We start from the raw sequence: 18,925 nt of genomic DNA on the forward strand, positions 1-18,925 counted from the left end.
GGAAACAAAAAGACCTTATGACTCCCTGTCACATGAGGACTGAGAGGATGAGTTGGGATGTTCCCACAAGGCCAAATAAAAGAAGTAAGGATGAGATCTTGGTATGAGAAAGTACAAGTTTACTATTCCTTGGTTACTCTGCTTGAAACTAGTACTGGATACAGAGGAGAACTGGTACTGAAGGAACTTGATCCCTCTCTCTGTAAATGCCAAAGCAAAAAGCAAGCAAGCAAACAAACAAAAAACAGAGAAGGAGCTTTGTTTAGATAAATGCACCCATCCAAAACCAAGAGACATGAAATGCTGCTGGGCTCAGACACAATGACACTTCCAGCTCATGAAAGGCTTTGACATCTGCTCCCCAGTGACTCTGGCTGGAGGAATGAATTCATGGCCCCTCCCTAGAGGTCACAGACCCACAGCAGTTGGCAGATGAGACTGGCTGCTCACGTCAGTGCAGAATTCATCAGCTCTGCTGACTGCACTGCTGGCTGTGGTTTAGAGCTAAACCAGGAGACCTCAGGGCTGAAGCAGTGGGGGAGCCCTCTCTGGCCTCTGCTGAGGGGAAATGGGCAATAACCCCAGCAAGCAGAGGAGGACATTGCAGCAAAGGACAATCTTCAGCCATGTGGTGCACTTGAATGAGGATTAAAAGACACTTGAAACATTAGATTCTGTGAAACTACAAAACCTCCAGAGATGGTGGCCCGTAGAGAGGACAACAGTGACAAATAAGATTACCACCTCTCTTACAGATGCTTCACTAGATGAGCATCTGCTTTATTGAAATGTCTGTCTAACTTCAGCCTCCATTCCTGGAAGTGATGGAGTCACTACGTTTGAACAAAATTTTCTATTCCGACTCCTTTGTCTCAGTCTCCTTTAGAAACACAATCTTCTGCTTATTTTTCTTACATTAGTAATGTCTTTTGTTATCTCTTTCACTAGTAAAGTTCTTGTTGCATCTTCCTTTGTTAAAATAGTCAGAATAACTAAATATGATGTTTTTAATTTTATTCTTACCATAAGTTTATCTCTCTCTTAGCTTTCAATATCCTAGAGCCACAAAATCTGCAGTACTACCCAGTTCAGCTTTTATAGTTATCTGATCTCCAACAACTGGTAATGACATACATAACTGCCTACATGCAATATAAAAATTCAGTGATCCCATACCTAGAAAAACACATGTATGTGGGCTAGGGAAAGAGTGGGATGAGGACAGGTACAAACAGCATGATTTAGTTAGCTTGACTGAATGTTAAGCTTCAATGTGTTATTCCAAGATATCTATTTATAAGTTTGGATTTTTGACCATACAACTTTTTTATAAAATTAATACCTTTTTTTAAAATTAAAGTATCCTCTACTGAGAAAGCATCAGAACACACTCCAGATATTCAAGGATGACAGTGGATTTGCTGTGCTTGATTTATTTATTCAAGTTTTATCCACCTACATCTTTCTCAGGTGCTACCATTCTGCTTCCAGTTTCACATTTTAAAAGGAGTATAAAAAGAGGCATTCTTCAAATCCTATGTAATCTCCACACTAGACTGTTACTTCTAAAAATATAAATCTAAAAATGCAGTGCATGAATATGTTTTCATTATATGAAAACACACTACTCATGGACCGCTCCATTCCCAATTAATTAAAGTGTGAGTATTGTAACATGTAACATGTGTTTATTTTTTTCAATTCCATTTTTTCATTTTTCAGGTTGACTTTGAGACCCATGGTGAAAACTTTGCCTTACCATGAACCCAGCCTTCAGAGGTGAGGTGATAATTAGACATGGATGATTCTTCTGTTTCAAAACAGAAATTTACCCAATTAAGGTTGGTAATGGTGGTTATTAGCTAAGATCTTAAGCAAGCATGTCAAGGGCAGTCTAGATGTGCTAAATGTTTGGAAGGCTGTGATGGCTTCGAGTCAGTCTTGAGCAAGGTCAGTTTTGAAGTACTTGAACAGGACGTATGGTTTTTATTCTCCTAGAATTCTGCAGCTGGTTTTTTTACGGATAGCATTTTATGGGCAGCCAGCCATGGTTACCTGTTGGAAGTGTGGTGTGCTAACCTCTGCTGTGTGTTACTGTGTCTGCTCCTGCTGGAAGGACTCTCAGCAAGTGGTGATGGTCAGGGGACAGCGCTGGCAGGAAAGAAACTGACTGTTTGCTGTTGAGTCACTGCTGGAGCTGGTGCTATCGCCAAGGATGTGCTCTGGATCTCCTCAGTGGCAGTGCTGTGTCTCAGCTGTGCAGCAGTGCTGGCTCTCAAGTTCTCAAGCCTTGTGAGGTTGTGTGCAGTGCCCCCTTGGCTCACCAGGGAAGGCTGCAGCACATCAGGAGACACCGAATCAAAAGGCAAGCCTGGGGCAGCTGCAGCAGTGTGTCCAAGGTGCTGAAGTATCCACCATCAGAATAGCTATTTTTTTCTAACTTAAAATATGTACAGTGAAAAAAAAAATCCTTCAAACAATACAGGTTTAACACCTTGCTAGTGAGGCACTTTAAATAAGTTTAAGTAATAAAGGCCTCTCTATCAATCCAAGGCTACCCTACTTCACAAAAGAACAGTTAGAGATTGCATTGGTGTCAGATGCTCTGAAAGCACCTGGCTGCCACACAAACTGTTTTCCAAGACATTCAAAGCATATGACTCCAATAAGTGATGGAAAATATCAATTGCCAAAACTTTCTCAGGAAAGCTTCTTCCTTGATAAATTTAAGAATCTCTATATTGTATTTTGCTTAAAGGTGATTTCAGAGTATCTTAGCTTAAGCTTTGAGGAGGTTGGTGCCTACTGAACATTTTTTAAAGTATTTTCTGTGGTAAACCGAAGTTCTTTCAAGTCTATAAAAGAACCTAAGACAGCACAATGTGTACGAAGCAGAAACTTCCATAGGGGAAAAATATTTCATAACATTAAGATGCAAAAAGAATAGGATAAAAACATTGGAAATACTGAGGTGTCACTCCATAAATCATTGTTGTGGCCTCTCCTAAAATATATTTTTGCTTTCCTCACCTGACATAGGGCCTTGCAGAAATAGAAAATATTCAGGATCATGTGATAGAAATGATTAGATGTCTGGACTGACTGCTACAGGAGGAAAAATGAGAGCATGTTTAGGGAGAATAGTGTGACTTGCACAAAAGTAGTAAATGAAGGGCTCTATTTGTTATTTTACCTCATGAAATGAGGTAAATCAGTGGAACAAGCAATATATTTAAATTAATTATTGATGGAGCTTAATCCTTTGATGTTTAACTGGATGCCTGGCCATTGCAAAAAAGGTAACAAATGTGAAGCAGAAATGCAACAAAGCACCATTTAGGTCAAGGTAGATTCTGGACTTATGCTGGTTGTAGCAGAAGCAATACCATAGCAGTACTGAAATAGAATAAAATGGCTATTTAAAACTTGAAAAGAAAAAAATACAACATCCAACTGTTTCAAACCCCATCTTCAACTCTCAAAAGGTCAAATTCAGCCCCAGAACAGCAGGTACAAAGTATACACAAGCTGAATTTGGTACTAGAAGTGTATGACTTTATCCTTCATCTCCAAGGTTTTACTGTATTTTTTATTTTTAATTTTTGTTAAAAGCTTGGGCTGAGTTGTTATTCTCAGCACAGTCCCACAGGCTTTAATGTGACTATCATATTTTATTTGTGCATTTTAGTCAAATGCATTAGTCATGTATCAGAGATGACCTTGTAAGGGATAATGTTGAAAGCAGGAGAATATTATGAAAGGTAATTTAATTAAAATGATAAAAGTTAATAAAGACAGAGCATTAAATAAAAAACAAGCTCAGGGAAGGTACCAACTCTAAATGGAAGTAGGCAGCGAACATCATCATTTGGAATTATTTTTGCTCCAAGTATGTCCATTGTTATGGATATTTACAACTGAATGCAGTTAACACGGTTCCACTTTGTCAAATAGAGGGCAAGCTATATTACACTGACTCTTTTTCTTGCAATATTAAAAAAAAAAAAATAAAAATTTCCCATTAGAAAATACTTAATAGCAACTGCAGAATACAAACCAACTGAAAAATGAAATAAAAATAAGAAATGACCACTTTTCCTGAGAAAGTATGGTGGACTTGGTTGTCTGCATCAGTGCTGCAGGACTGGGAGAGACAATGCACAACCTGCTATAGAATGCAGGCTCTAGCCCATTCCCTTAGCTGTGGGATGGAAAACAGCTTTCACGTGCTGGTGATGGTACTGGAGAGCATCCGTGGCTGTGGTTGTTAATAATGCTGAGCAGAGACGTGGGGAGCACAGGGTTAGCAGGGCTCCTGCACACGCCCTGCAGGAGGGGCAATGGCAGCGCTGTTTTGTCCCAGGAGTCACCTTCTCTGTCCAGGCTGACTGAACCAGGCTGGCCCCGCTCTCAGTGCCAGAGATGTGGGGTCGTGTCTGTGCCCAGCGAGCACCACGGTGCTCTGTGTGCCTGCTCCTCCCCTAGGCAGAGCTGCGTACACAGGATGCAAAGCAGGATGTGGAGGCTGTGTTTGTGTACTGGAAGCCCAAAGAGAGGAGCCAAGAGGCGTATTTATATGCACCACCAAAGCAGAGAAAGAAAATGTACAAAATTCTGGACACTAAAAACTTAGAAAATGCCATCATTACAGTCTTATGTACAATATTGCCTGAGGATGTGACCGTGGCAATTTGCACATCCTCAGGAAAACTAGTGATTATCTCAACATGGCCAGAAGAAAAACTCCTGACAAAATAGAAATGGAATGAAAAAACTCGATAACACAAACACCACCAACACATATGAATCTGATTAAATGCTGCCCTCACTGAGGAGAACTGTGCTTTATGTTCAGAAGATGTGCTGTGCCCTGAATGAACACTCAAGCTATTTAATCCAAATATGGTTAAACTGAAAATTGTGTTATCGCCTTTTTAGCCTAAATTGTGGGCAGAGCCTGGCACACGAAGCTTGCCTTTGGAAACGTGCCGATGGCATGTCACTGCCTCTGCAGCGATGATGTGAATTCGATTAATGAGAGGCAGTGTGAGGGGGATGCTGACTGTAAAGAGCAATCCCATCACCTGACAGTAGCTCTGTGATGAAATCTCTTACACAGATTAAAGAGGGAAGGGCAATAACTCATCAGAAAAAGCAGAACTGTCTGCTTAATTACTTGAAAAATGTCTGAGCCACTACCTTTTATGACACCTGGCGGGTATAAACATGTCCACAATTTTAATTAATTTTACCTCTTCTTTCATTGCACCTGTATAGCCTGGAGAAATGGAATTCTAATGAAATTACAATTGCGCATTTCTATGTGAGTTTGAAACACACTTTGGCAATAACCAAAAAATGAGGCATTTCCATGGATTTAATTAGAGACAGAAAGCGTACTTGGAGAAATACTTCCCAACAATTATAATTATTCCAAATCAAGCCACAGTGCAAAGTCCCTTCTCTTAATTCATATAACTTAGCTTTTTGGTGTCCATTTTAATTTGAAAAGATAATGGAGGAGGCTTTTCTCTGGAGTAAAGCAGAGTTACGGTGAAAATCCCTCTTGGCATTTTCTAAGCAGCAACAGCATAAGCTCATACTTTTGACCTTGCAGACCTGCTGCTCTCATTTAAAATTGATGAGTGAGACCCTTGAATTTATTCTGCTGAAAACAACACTTTTTATAATGACTTTTATAAACATACCACTAATTGTTCAGCATCCTAAAGTGCCAGCTCTGCAGAAAAATGAAAGGAGCAGAGGTCTTTCTTGCCCTCCCCCCCCCCTTTTTTTTTTTTTAAGGCAGGAACAGGTTTGCTTCCATTCTTTGGAGACATGAGGTAGGAGCCACTGACTTGTCAAGCACAGCCTGAGTTGGTGCCAAAGCTTAAGCAGAGATACCTTGCATGTTCCTTCTTTCATATCACTCTAGGGAAGTCATGCTTATGCTGGTCTAAAGCAGATAAAATTGAGATAAAACCCTAAATACAAATTCTAGCTAGAAATCAAATGTTCTCTAACACTCACAATAACTCAGTCACAACAGGTAACCTTTCTACAGCTGTGTTACAGGTAACACTTCTACAGGAGTGAAATCTTTCACTCCTTCCCTATATTACGCTGTGAATCTGTAAAGAAAGCAAGAGCTTTAGAGGTTGAAATGGTTTTAGTGGATGAAATCAGGACAAATTAAGGACGCAGGGTAAACACTGGAGAAAGCAGAATCCAAAATGTGCAGGAATAGTGCAGTCACAGCAATATAGTATTGACATTTCTTTCAAACCTCAAGCATCGTAGCCTGGGAGTTTGGGTTGGTGTAGGACCAGTGCTTGGGCAGCAGCCAGGATTTGCAGTGCTCCACAGCACTGCTGATGAATACAATGATGGCCTCTGGCTTGGCTAATGCTGACCAGAACATTTTCCATGGGCCCCAGCCATAAAACCACAAACCTTCTGAGCTGCTGAGGAATGGCTCGAAGCTAGCCTCTAAATTTTATTTGTGTCTCAGTCATTAAATTTCTCACGCCATGGGCAGGTACTTCATAATAAATGTATCTCTAGTTTCTAGCTTCTCAAAAACTCACTGACTGATACTGTTTTAGCATGTCCATACAGGTGTATGTAGCTAGGTCTTATTTTATGCAATCAAGCACGTTACACTTGTTTTAATTGTTTTCTTCAAAGGCTTAACATCTGGAAGGTACCAAATTAATAACTATGAAAATGTCATCCCAAGTATATAAATACTGTTACATATACTGTTGGTCATTCAGAAAAAAACCCCAGTATACTGATGGTAATCAGATTCAAAGTAAAACAGAATGAATTTTCAAGGTTTTTTGACACCACTTTTAGCAGCATTCTGTATTATTCCATGTTTTCCCCTATCCAGAATGCCTGTGTTTATCATTTAGCATCATTAGAAAGCTCTCAGATATTATCAGGTATACAAAATTATTTACTGTAAATGCACTGAATGGTTTGGGCCTATGATGGAATGTGTGCATCCTGTACCAGTGCAGCCTGGAACTGCCAAATGACTCTAAGACAGGTGTGTCTCGAAATGACCAGTAAATCCTTTGGGAAGTAGGCATCCAAAAGCTTCATATGCTTAATTGCCCTGAATAAAGCCACGGCAAACCTGACATGCTGAGGCAAGAGAAATGACAATATGCTGCTTAGGAGAAACACAGCAAAAAGACAGATCCAGAAGACATCTACTCCTTTGAGTATGTCGCTCATGTCACTGCTAAGTATCTGTCTCGACAAACACTGTTTGCAAGGACATGGAAGACAAAGCAGAACTGGACCTTCAGTTTTAAACTTGAGGTACTGGGGGAGGAAATGGGGTTTCTCTAGGGGAATTAATCAGCAAGAGAAGAGGCTGTAAGTGACTGAAGTTGAGAACTGCAGGATTGCAGAGAAGGGAAACTGATTGCAGGAAACATTCTGTAAAGAATGACTTAAAGCGAGCAGGATCTGCTGTACCTCCCACCTGTCAGGTGGATTAATTTGGAAAGTCACACTTAGGCTAAATATGTTTCCACTGTATTTAGTTGCACAGAGCAGAGAACTGAGCTAGCTATAAATCTGTTGTTTAGATGTTCTTGTGATAGCTAAAAACCCGATAGCTTGGGTAGCAGACGCCTCGCTTTGGCAGCACAGTGCTCATCATGGGCTAATTGGCCTTGCTGACAGTGGACTGGCTCTGCCAGATGATTTATGGTTTCCATGCTACATCAGTATCATATCACTGTGATACAGTCTTTCCTATCCGTCTTCCTAGTTAAACTCTCATTGAGGCTCTTCCCATACCGTGTTTTGATTACAGCAACAACCTTTTTTCTGGCCTTGACAAATGCAATCTAGGCCTGCTGACAACCATCCAGAAATCCAGAATGCTTCTGCTAAGATAATTTTTCTAGCTCATGGCATGCTCTTGTTGCACTCCAGCACCAGCTACTCCTTCTCCAACTCATCAGCCATCACATGTTTGCCCTCACTTTCGAAACCTTCACTGCCTGCTCCTGCCATACTCATAATTTCCAGTTTGATATCAGTCATTCAGTGCTGCCCTCATATCACTGCTTGGTGATATGAGCCTTTACTCCTTACCTGCTTGTTTTTTACTCACCTATGCTTTTTTAATTACACAGGAACCCTTGTACTTTCTTCTGTGCTGTTTTTCACACTTGGGAGTTCTCCATAAAAATCAGTGAAATGAGATCATGAATCTCCTTAAAGGGGCCCCTCTTTTTCAACAAGTGGAAATATGGTACTAAATAGGAATTGCGTGCTCTGTTACAATTAATATCTTTCGTGCTGGCTGGTGTTGATTCCTTACTTCCCTGTACTTCACAACTTGTCCATAAAACAAGAGCATGCATTTGGGGTAAGGGATCACCCAGATGTTTGGACAGCATGCAGTTAGCACAAGAAGGGCTCATAAATACGTTACTGTAAATAATACAGTTGTATAAATATTTTTACAGTGACAGCATAGAAAATGCTCACTTGGGAATCAACCAGTTAAACCCCTATCTTCACTAAGTTTATGGAAATGATGCATCATTAAGTGCCGACGCAGAGTGTGGTATTACTCTCTGCCTGACTTCCCCTGCAGACTCCCACAACCTTTTAGACATTGTTGCTGCTGTTCTCACGCTATTTGGTGTTCAGAGAGCACTGATTACCTTGTGACAAAGAAAGGATGAGAAACATGGGAAGGTTTTCAGATAAAGAAAATCTGGATTGCTTGGCTGAAGGAGACATATTGAGAAATGATAGATGCAAATAGATTAAGTTGCTGTAATAGCACATCAACTTAAAAAACCCCCAAAAAACAACAAAAAAACCAACTAACTGGAATGCCTGAGTTATAGCAGAAATCTCCTAAATTTAGCTGGCATGGCAAATAAGTGCTATTCCATGAAAGCTACCACTGTGACTGACTTTTAAGAATTCTATATGAAAGCAGTAACTTAAATGCTTGGTGATCTCCTGTATAGCCTCTAAAGCACAAAAAAAACCCCACAAAACTTAATTCTTTTGAAGGTACCTGGAGTGAACAGTGAGACAGACAAAGAAATATTTTGTATGCTTTTCTGTAATTTTCTTATATTAATTTTCCTCTGGGAAAATCCTTAATCACAGTATTCAATAGGAGATTTCACATTAAAGCATTTAGAAGCAGTGACTACTGTGGGAAGCTGACTGCTCATCCACGGAACTGGTGTGAGCTGAGGTGCAGGTGCTGGCTCCTGTTCACAGCACATTACTGCAAATACATGGATTGTCACAGGCACTGCAGATGAACAGGAAGATCAAGGTATAAATCATGTTATTTGAGTCAGAGGTCTTCAGGTTTTAGAGGGTACCCCCCATGACGCATTTGCTTCACAACACAAATATTAAGAGCAATGAAAGTCCACCAGAGACTGAATTTCTCAGGAGCAACTCTGTGCTTCAGCTCATGGTAAGAAACTGTAGCGTAATCAGGTACCACTGTACACATTTATTTCTGGTCATTGCAATTTAGATTAGTTCATGCCTCTATAGGATTTCTGTCAGGCACCCTGGTTACAAGTGAGTCATTGCTCTGGAGAAGGGACCAACTCCATGCATTCACAGATATCCACATTTATCACAGCACAACACCTACAAATGCTTAGGTCTCCTGTGAAGGGCAGGAAGCAGCACTGATTTATGTGCTATGAACTGAAAGGAAACATCATAAAGGGAGTATTTTAAACTTAAAATAATGCTATTCTTAGCTGGCAAGACTTGTGATTTTGATCCTTCTCAGATACACAGCCAACAGTGAGCTATCTGGCTGCACAAATGCCCCCGCTTTTCTCTCTGTTAAATCTGTGATTCGAATGCACACTCCAGTCCTCAGGAACATAATGTAGATTTGCAAAACTTTCGGAAAGACTTCCTGTCCATTAGCCACTGGCTGCTTTACAAAAATGCATAAAGCTAGCGTTTTCCTCTTGTAACAGATGTAAGCTCCTTGTACTGTTGTTAGAACTGCTTGAAGGAAAGTAACATTCCTTTTCTCTTTTTGCTGAAATAGTGGCATCTCTCAACATGAACTGAAAATATACTTGGAACTTAATTTGATGCAGTTCTCAGAATTTCACACATGAGGGATTAACAAATGAGGATCAGCTTTCTGCAATTAGTGAGGCATATTAGGAGGGCTGCATCCTGTAAAGTTTTCTGTGCTGCAAATGACTTGTTCTTGTAGTGCCAAGAAGCACTTAAGATCCGTGTTCAGTTCAGGGCCCCTCACTTCAGGAAAGACTTTGAGGAGCTGGAACATGTCCAGAGCAAGGCAACAAAGCTGGTGAAAGGTCTAGAGACTAAGCCCTATGAAGAACAGATGAGGGAGCTGGGGGTGTTTAGCCTGAAGTAAAGGAGGCTCAGGGGAGACATTCTGCCCTCTAAGATGACCTGAAAGGAGGCTGTAGCCAGGTGGGGGTTGGCCTCTCTCCCAGGCAACCAGCAACAGGACAAGAGAAAATGGCTTCAAGCTGTGCCAGGAGAGTCAGGAAGAATTTCTTCCCTGAAAGGGTAGTTAAGCACTAGAAGGAGCTACCCAGGGAGGTAGTGGAGTCACCATTGCTGGAGGTATTCAAGAAACAACTGGATGTGGCACTTGGGGCCATGGTTTAGTTGACAAGGTGGTGTTCAGTAATAGGTTAGCCTCCACTATCGTGGAGGTCGTTTCCAAACTTAGTGATTCTATGATTCTATTCTATCTGACAGGTTTTGAAATTTTTATTTCAGTTGTCATTCTTGAACATTTGAAACATCTTCACTTTTCAAATTTATGAACATACTGCAGAAATTTTTACCTACAGTGTGGAGCGAATTTGTGTATTTTGGTTCCCAGTTTATGCTCATCACAAATGAAGAGGAAGAAAAGTAGTCCTAAAGAGTATTTCATCCTGATTAAGACTTGGAAGAACTCTAGGCATAATTTAGAGCATCCTGTAGGCTACTCTAGCTTGTGTTGGTTAAACAAGTCCCAGCATTCTGACTGTCTGGAAGGGTTTTTCCCAGGTCTGCTCTCTGTCCTCCAGCTGCTGGCATGGTCCATCTCCTGAATAAGCTTCTGAAACAGGGGGAGGATCAAAGAGCAGATGGCATTGAGCTGATTTTGCCAATCCTCTGCCGCTGGAGGATTTTTTTCCTGTGCCAGTAAAAGTCCTCTGCTCCATCCTAAAGCTTGGTGGTTGTTTTTTTTTTTGGTCTGCTCAACATGGTGAAGGCAGTATGGAGAAACTAAGCCAGGGTCTAGGTGCTTCCACAGTGACTTCAGTAGGCTTGCTTCAGACTCAGTGGTGCTTCTGGCAGTGCAGAGAAGCCCATGGTAGATAAAATAGGTGGTTTGTAATGAATGAGGCAGAACTGTGCAGTGAATTCATCAGGGATACTGTGGCAAGCCCCAAAAGAGAAAGAGGTCTAATATCCACTGAAGAGTGATGATAAAAATAAATTTTGAACAGCTGCTCTCCTCACTTTGCACTAGACAAGGACATTTTAAAGGGTAGATATTTGTTTAGAATAATCTGAAAGCTTCTGCATAATGTATTATCCACCTTTTCTGCAACACCCTTCAGAATAGCGACCCTGAATCACAGGACTGTCCACAACCATTTTCCTAAAAAGTCATTAAAAAATACATTCTATAGTTCAAAATCTGGACAAAGTTCTTTAACAAACTTCACAGCAAAGCAGAAGCAGGCTGCTGGGTGAGTGGTGACAAGGTGTTTCATAACTGAGGATCTGCAAACCCTTGCTGACAGCAAGATCAGCACAGTGGGACCAGTGTTCAAGGAAAGATATTTTAAGTCTGGCAGAAATTTTATTTTTTTATTTTAAAGGCTCTTGTACAACCCAAATCATCATGGAATCAGTTAAAGCAATTTTTATTTCTGAAGGGCAGCATCTGGCCTACTTGGCACACTTAAAAATTTCAAATGTGTATTTTTCAAAGCAAGAAGCTTAACGAAAATATATAATTCAAACTGGCAGAACATTATACTTTGGATGACATTTTGTAGTTAATAACAATTTAATATAGCATAAACTGTACTTCTGGTGCAACCTAGAAAAGCATGACACAGTTTAGAACAGACATGCTAAAAGTTCATTTCAAAGTGGTGGTGCAAGCAGGCTCTGCAGCTCTTGCAGGAGCAGTACCTTCTGCATTCTAATTAGTGACTGGTTTTAGCATTCGATACTTGTAAATGGACAAGATTCTGAAATCAAAAGGGAATGTGAACCATGACACCTTGGTCATAGCACTGCAAGATTTATACTATAGTTTTGTCTGTTCACAAAATCAAAAGGCTGTACAAACTTTAGGAGACTTGTACCAAATGCAGTGCCTGGGATTTTGAGTGGTGTCCTCATTTGCACAGGAAGCCCTCCCTGTGCTGAGCCCGACCTCTCCTGGTGCAGGACTGGCGGAATGCGTCATTCAGTCCTTTCCTTCCCCTGCCCCGCTTTATATTCAGTGTCACTTGCACTTTTTTTTTCTCTTTCATCAGGTGCCCAAACATAATCTGGGCATGTCTTGGAGAGCTAAACTGTGCCTGAGCAATGCAACTGAGCACCAGCTGCCTTTGTTTGTCCTCAAGTACCATGATATTCCTCCACTCAGTACATTCTGGAGAAATCTGGGTGGCCCCTCACTGTGCCTGGGAATGGCCAGACCCTGGGACGTGCACACACCCTGCAGGCTGGAGGAAAGCCAGACTGGCCAATTCCTCATTTGTTTTGATGTAGTTAAGCTTCTTTCAAATGATATTTTGACCTGGGTAGAGAAGAGGAGCCATATGGCATCTTCCACCCCTGACAACAACTGCTGTTAGTGCAATCAGCACATTACCTAGGTGATTTGCTTAGATTCAGCTGTCACTAACTTGTGGCAAATTATAATTAAGTTGTGTATTAGGCAGAGTCCTAATATAAACTGGTTTCATTTTCATATGCCATTTCAATTGTATTTTCTGCCATAACTCTGCTTACAGATGAAGTGTCCTGACTAACTGTTCCTCAGGGCCATTGCCTTTCCCACCTTCCAATTCAAGAAATGAATTTGTCTATCATGGCGAGCTACAGCATCAGCCAGAAAGCCATACCACAATTTCAATAAAAATAATGCACAGTCATTATCCTTAACACATGCCTAAGTCAGCCTTCAGATCCCCACTTTTTAAACTTTTTTTTTTTTTTTGCTTTTGACATCTGTGTTTCAATTATGCTCTAAGCTATTTAAAATGGCAGCAATGGCTTTCCTCAGTTTGGAGCAATATACAGCCCAGTGCAGCACCAGGTGCAAAGAAGGGTTTTGCAGGTCACAGAATCACAGAACATTCTGAGTTGATAGGGACCCACTAGGATTGTTGAGTCCAGCTCTTAGGTGAATGGCCAATACATGGATTGAACCCACAGCCCCTGTGCTGTCGGCACCATGCTCTAACACGCTGAGCTAATAAACCATTTGCTTTTGCGATTTGCTGTCCTTGGAAGTAAATGATGGTTCAGGAAATGGCTCTGGGCTGCAGCATCACTTGAAGGTGTTTATCACGCAGGTTTTCTCAAAAAGTGTTGATGCAATAATGATACTGGTTTAAGTCCTTTAAAATTCCCAATTTCTCCAGACAGTATCCTGTGTTTAATAACAGGATGGAAGAGCTCAATAGTACTAACCCCCATCCTGCAAAATTAACCTTCCTTCCCCAATACCCTGAGGACAGAACAGTAATATCCCCTCCTTTTTACAGTATAGATTTCTGAATCAAATATTAATGCTAAGCATAATGTAAATGGTTCATAAAGCGTAGAAGAGAGAGAAACAATGTTGATGGTTATCTAGGGCTATCCTATTTCTCAACTTTACTGCATTAACATCCTTGTTAACAGGGGGCATGTAGTTCTTAAAAGCTTATTGCTCAAGAATACTGAATGGCAAAAAAATCATAGATACTGTCAAATCACTGCAGTTGATTTACAAGCTTTTGCTTTTGAACCATAACCTCAGAACAACAGGGAAAAAGATTGTAATAATCACAAATAATGATCAAACATTGAATTATGGCTTTGATAAATACTTTCAAAATTGCAATGATAAACAAATTAGTACCCTTTTACTATGCATAAATAGGCACAGTTCACTATTAAAAGAACAAAAGGATGTAGGTTCTGTAGGTATCTAAGGTAAGTGTGGGACAAAATGCAGGGCAGCAGACAATGGAGACTTAATCCCAAATGAATACTATTAATATAATTCAAAAATTCAGCAATTCTGTGAATTGTCTCCATCCCCTGCCTGGAAATGGAGGAGACCAGAATGAGATGCAAATCAGTGCGTTTATCTAAGGAATAATGCAAATGAGTGCTCCTCTTATGGCATGGTAGTCTGCAGGAATCCTCTCTGCCTCACCTCACATTTCGTGTGGATTTAAGCACCATGTGTCAGAAGAAATTAGAGAACAGAATTGCCAAGAAATGACAAAGCCTTGGAGCCCCAAGTCAGTGCAGACAGCAAGGTACATTAAGATGCATAGTAGAGAGGAGGAGAGAGCAGACGTCTCATTAAAATGAAAATGTTGCTGTTTTTTCCTTCACCTCGTTAATCAAGTTGTACGACAATTTAATCAGCAATTATTTGTGTGGCTACTAATTAGAAACATTCTCTAAAATGATACCAAGGTGGGATCTCAAAAACTTGACAAAACCTTTCAGTTTGGCTTTTTATTTTTTAATGCTGGCGCTATTTTATCCCTCTGATATCAGTTAACTGCATCAGCATTTTTCTCATAGCATCACAGAGCATACTGCATCTTAACCATTAGTCACAAGTCTTGCTGTAACTTTCCCTTTGCATCTAACATCACCCTCCAAAAATATACTCAAGCAAACAAATCCAAAGGCATGCAAGCACAGAAAATTAACTCTTTTTTTTTCCCCAATCAAATTTTGCCTGAATGCATATGTGATTCAGAATCCAGGATGGATTTCATCTGTACCATTAAAACCTCTAAGCATGCAGACCAGCTATGCTGTCACAGCTGGCATCAAGACCCTCCTCTTCATCACTGCAGTGAGTCTCCAGCCTGGGGATTTGTGAAACTTTATCCTTTTCTGACTGGTACTCAAAATACAGAGTTGGTACATTCAAATGAACAAAGCCATTTGCTCCCTGGACAATTTCTTAGTCATCAAGTACAGAGTGGTGAAGGAGATGCCCAGCCATGAAAGGATTTGGGATTCCACGGATTTTGGATGCTGGGAAAGGACCTCCCACCACTGAGATGCATAGGGAGTGCACAGAAACCAGAGCTCTGAGAATGCAGTTTGGCCAGGTTCAGTCAAGTCCAGTTTGGGGTGCAGGGAAATTGCCTCTCATTTGGAAAGGGAAGTGCACCTCAATGTCCTGAACTGAGAATTTATGCAACCACTAAACTTTGGGGTGCCCACTGTATAGAAAACAACATTAGGGCCATGTTCCCATGGGTCACTGAGCTTTGTCGTGAACCAGCAGGCAACACATTGCCTCAAAGAGATAAATCTATGTATTAAGCAAACTAAGAGATTAGAGATATCTTACTACATGTACTTCCAGGAAATGTGAAAAAAAACAACCCCAAACTAAAAAACAAAACCAAGATCCAACCCTTTTTTCTCACAAGCTGACAAAGACATCATCGTTATTTATAGTTGTGCTTCAGTTCATCAGTTGGAGGCACACTGCAGAAGATGCTAAAGCACTAGCGACACTGATACTAAATTAAGAGCTTGCAGTTTCTTTATAACAGTTGAAAGCAAAGCTATTTCTCCATTGGGCAGCTTGTTGCAAACTCCACAATACTGGAAAAAAATGGTATATTATTTTGATGGATTTTCTCTCAGGTTAATCCTAGTGAATCAAGGGGGAATTTCCTGGGATGCAAGTCTACAAGGAATTTGGTGTGAACTCCATGGAAATGTGACTTGCAATCAGCAGCATTTTCACTCTCTTGAATTAGAAGGACAAGGGTAGGTTCTCTGCTCCTGTTCCTGTTGGCAGTTGCCATGCCAGAAATATACAGAGTTTAGGTTTCTTATAGCAAGGGCAATGGTAACTATAGTGAAAAAAATACTGTTAAAGCAAACTAAAGCAGTTGATTTGAAGGAAGGAGACAATTAAAGCACAGCCTTTCTGAAAGAGTAATAAAAATGTCACTGCAAATGACAGATTGTTACAAGTCCTTGGCTTCTTCCTAGCACTGCAATAGAATACGGTGTTAAATCAGTTCCCAGAGATTATTAGTGGTATATGTTATTTTCCCAAACTCAAGGAACTCAGTATCATTTCATAAATCAGCTGCAGGTTAAAATTAGATTTTTTCTTTAGTTCTGTGACCCTTGCACATACAATTAGCAAAGAAAATTATACAAAAAAAATATCTGAAACCTGACTCATCAAACTGGGAAAAGCTTAAAACCTTCCACCAAAACCCCAATCCAAATCAGAAAATAGCTCTTTTCTATGGTTTCTCAATGCCTGTGAGTTTCACTGATTGCGGAGTAAGACACTGACACAAAGATATTGCAGGAGTGGTCTTCAATTTCTCGTTAGTCTAAAGTTCTGTAAGTTCCCTGTAAAGTGTGCCTGTGTTTTGTTGTGCTTACTATCCGTACTGCTTTTCTGTATAAAGCATTAAGAAACCTAGGTCAGCAAACTGTAAGTAATTAAAGCCACTAATAACTGAACCCAATCACCTGGCATGTGAAGATGTCCAATGTGCAGGCTTGAAATAAGTTTCTGTGTTGTCAGGTACAGTGGTATTGCAGGCTCAATGACAAGTTCCTCTGTCGCAGGTGTTTATGGGCCAGATAATGTCTTCTAACAAAGTCACAGTGACAATACTGTTGAAATCTCACATGCATTTCCTATGTGGCAGAAAGCTGATTTCTACTGGAAACAAATTATCCAAGAATCCTTCAAGTTCCTAAAAGAAACAGGAGGGATCTCTGTTACCATCTTCCGATATCCAGCATTGCTGTATGCTCCTCTGCGTGTGCATGGCTTGCTTAGGGGGCTGCAGCACCTCCTGGAACACTCTGTGTGCCACCAAGACCAGAATTTCTTTTTAGGCTCCCTACTAACTCAGATGAGAAGGTTTATTGCCCTCTTCTTCAGCAGCTGCACTTTGCTATAGCTGCGCTGCCAATATTCACACGTGTTTCAGCAAAATGCTGTGCACATGATCTTTGGTTTGGAGGCGTAATTTTGAATTACAAATTGTTTCCAATTTATGATTTATTTTGTCACTCTAAAAGTAAACTTTTTCTGCTTTTCCTGGGATGCTTTATACAGCTCATAATTATCAACAAAGCAATTACTAACTCAGAGTAAAGGCAGGGACAGCAAAGGTTTGCTCAGCATTGCCCTAAAATCTGCTTTCCTGCAGCCTTGGTGGTGGTTGGCTACGCTGAAAGACCAAAAAAACAACTGTGGCTTACTTGAAAGGAGTTGAGAGAAGCCCATGTACGGTGGTGTCATCAAGAAAGTGCTAAGACAGGTCATCACAGGCACAGGTGCCATTCATCTCTGTAATAATTTGTGAAGAATATTATTTTTTTCTTGGTCAGCTCCTGTAAATCTTCTTTTGAAGTTATGAGAACTGGCCTGACAGGAGGAGGATGTTGATGGTTGCATTAAGAGAGGTGTAATGACCTTGAGGATGGGAACTGAAAAAAGCCCCTGATACTAAGGTAAAATTCAGTGGTGCCCTGCTGCTTTCTGATTTTTGTTTCTAATCTTGTGCACAGGTTTTTTTATTCCAAACCCATCACTTAGTAGTATGAGGCCCTTGAAAAGACACAATCACCAGAACAAGATTTACTTCAAATTCTTAGTCAGATTGTTATTGGTTGGGAGAGCCAAACACAGCCTTGTAAAAGGGCTGTACCTGTTTTTTCTGAGCTCCTGCAATGTATTTACTGTTCTAGAGACTGAGGACCTGGGAAAAGCAGCATGGTGAGCGGGTCCTCATCAACAAATTGGCATTCCTGCACAATCTTCTCCCATCCTACTGCTGAACTCTTCACACTTAGAAAACATTTAGGACACATTTTACCTGTACCCATCTAAAGTCCACAGATGAGGTCTGTGTGGTCTGTACCGTTTCCAAAAAGAATATCATCCAAATAGGGTATCAGAAGTCTATGTAAGAACAAACCCATCAGCCCTGGTGGCTTCTCGAGGTGCAGAGCATTAGAGGTGTGACAAGACAGGGATGCAGCCAGAAATAAGTCAGGCAGGCTCTTCTGTTCTTTGGAACAACTCCCCACGTCTCTCTTCAGTCTTGGTTTTCTCCACTGTTTTCAAGACAGGGAGAGAGGGGCTGGCACCCTGGAGGGCCACATGGACTGCACAAGTGACAGATGTGTGAGAGCTGCCTGCCACACCATCCCATTAAATGTACATACACTTTACACCAACTGAGGACTTGTAGATTGTAGAAGAGGGAAAACAATTGTCTGTATGGCTTCAAACAACTCAAACAAACCCCACGTGGCATTTCAGACATCAGTCCACTGTTCAACACTGAAAAAAATGGCATACTTTCTGTCAAGGCTTAAAATTTGACAAAATGTTCTGCTGAAACCCCCACTTCTTCTGATTAACAAAGGAAGGACAACTGTTGTAGTGTTTTCTGAGACCCATTTTTAAACCTATAAAACTTGAAGTTTATGATTGATGATGTCTGACTAATGTTTGAGTGCTACAAGCAATAATGGTGCAGTTACAGAGAACTATGGAAAGATTAGTCAATAACAGTCTTCTGTCCTTTTCAATTATTTACAAATGATCCATGAGATGCATAAAGCTAAAATTTTATATTTTAATATGCAAACC

The 18,925-nt window shown here is 40.6% G+C and overlaps 1 protein-coding gene across 6 annotated transcripts in view; it reads right to left on the bottom strand.

Annotated features, from left to right (window-relative positions):
- The window catches only part of NTNG1 (netrin G1), a 156,485-nt gene that overhangs the window by 119,907 nt on the left and 17,653 nt on the right, over positions 1 to 18,925 (bottom strand). The gene's annotated exons all lie outside the window — the stretch shown is intronic.

Source organism: Poecile atricapillus, chromosome 7 (genome assembly GCF_030490865.1).
Source record: "Poecile atricapillus isolate bPoeAtr1 chromosome 7, bPoeAtr1.hap1, whole genome shotgun sequence".
Taxonomy (NCBI): domain Eukaryota; kingdom Metazoa; phylum Chordata; class Aves; order Passeriformes; family Paridae; genus Poecile; species Poecile atricapillus.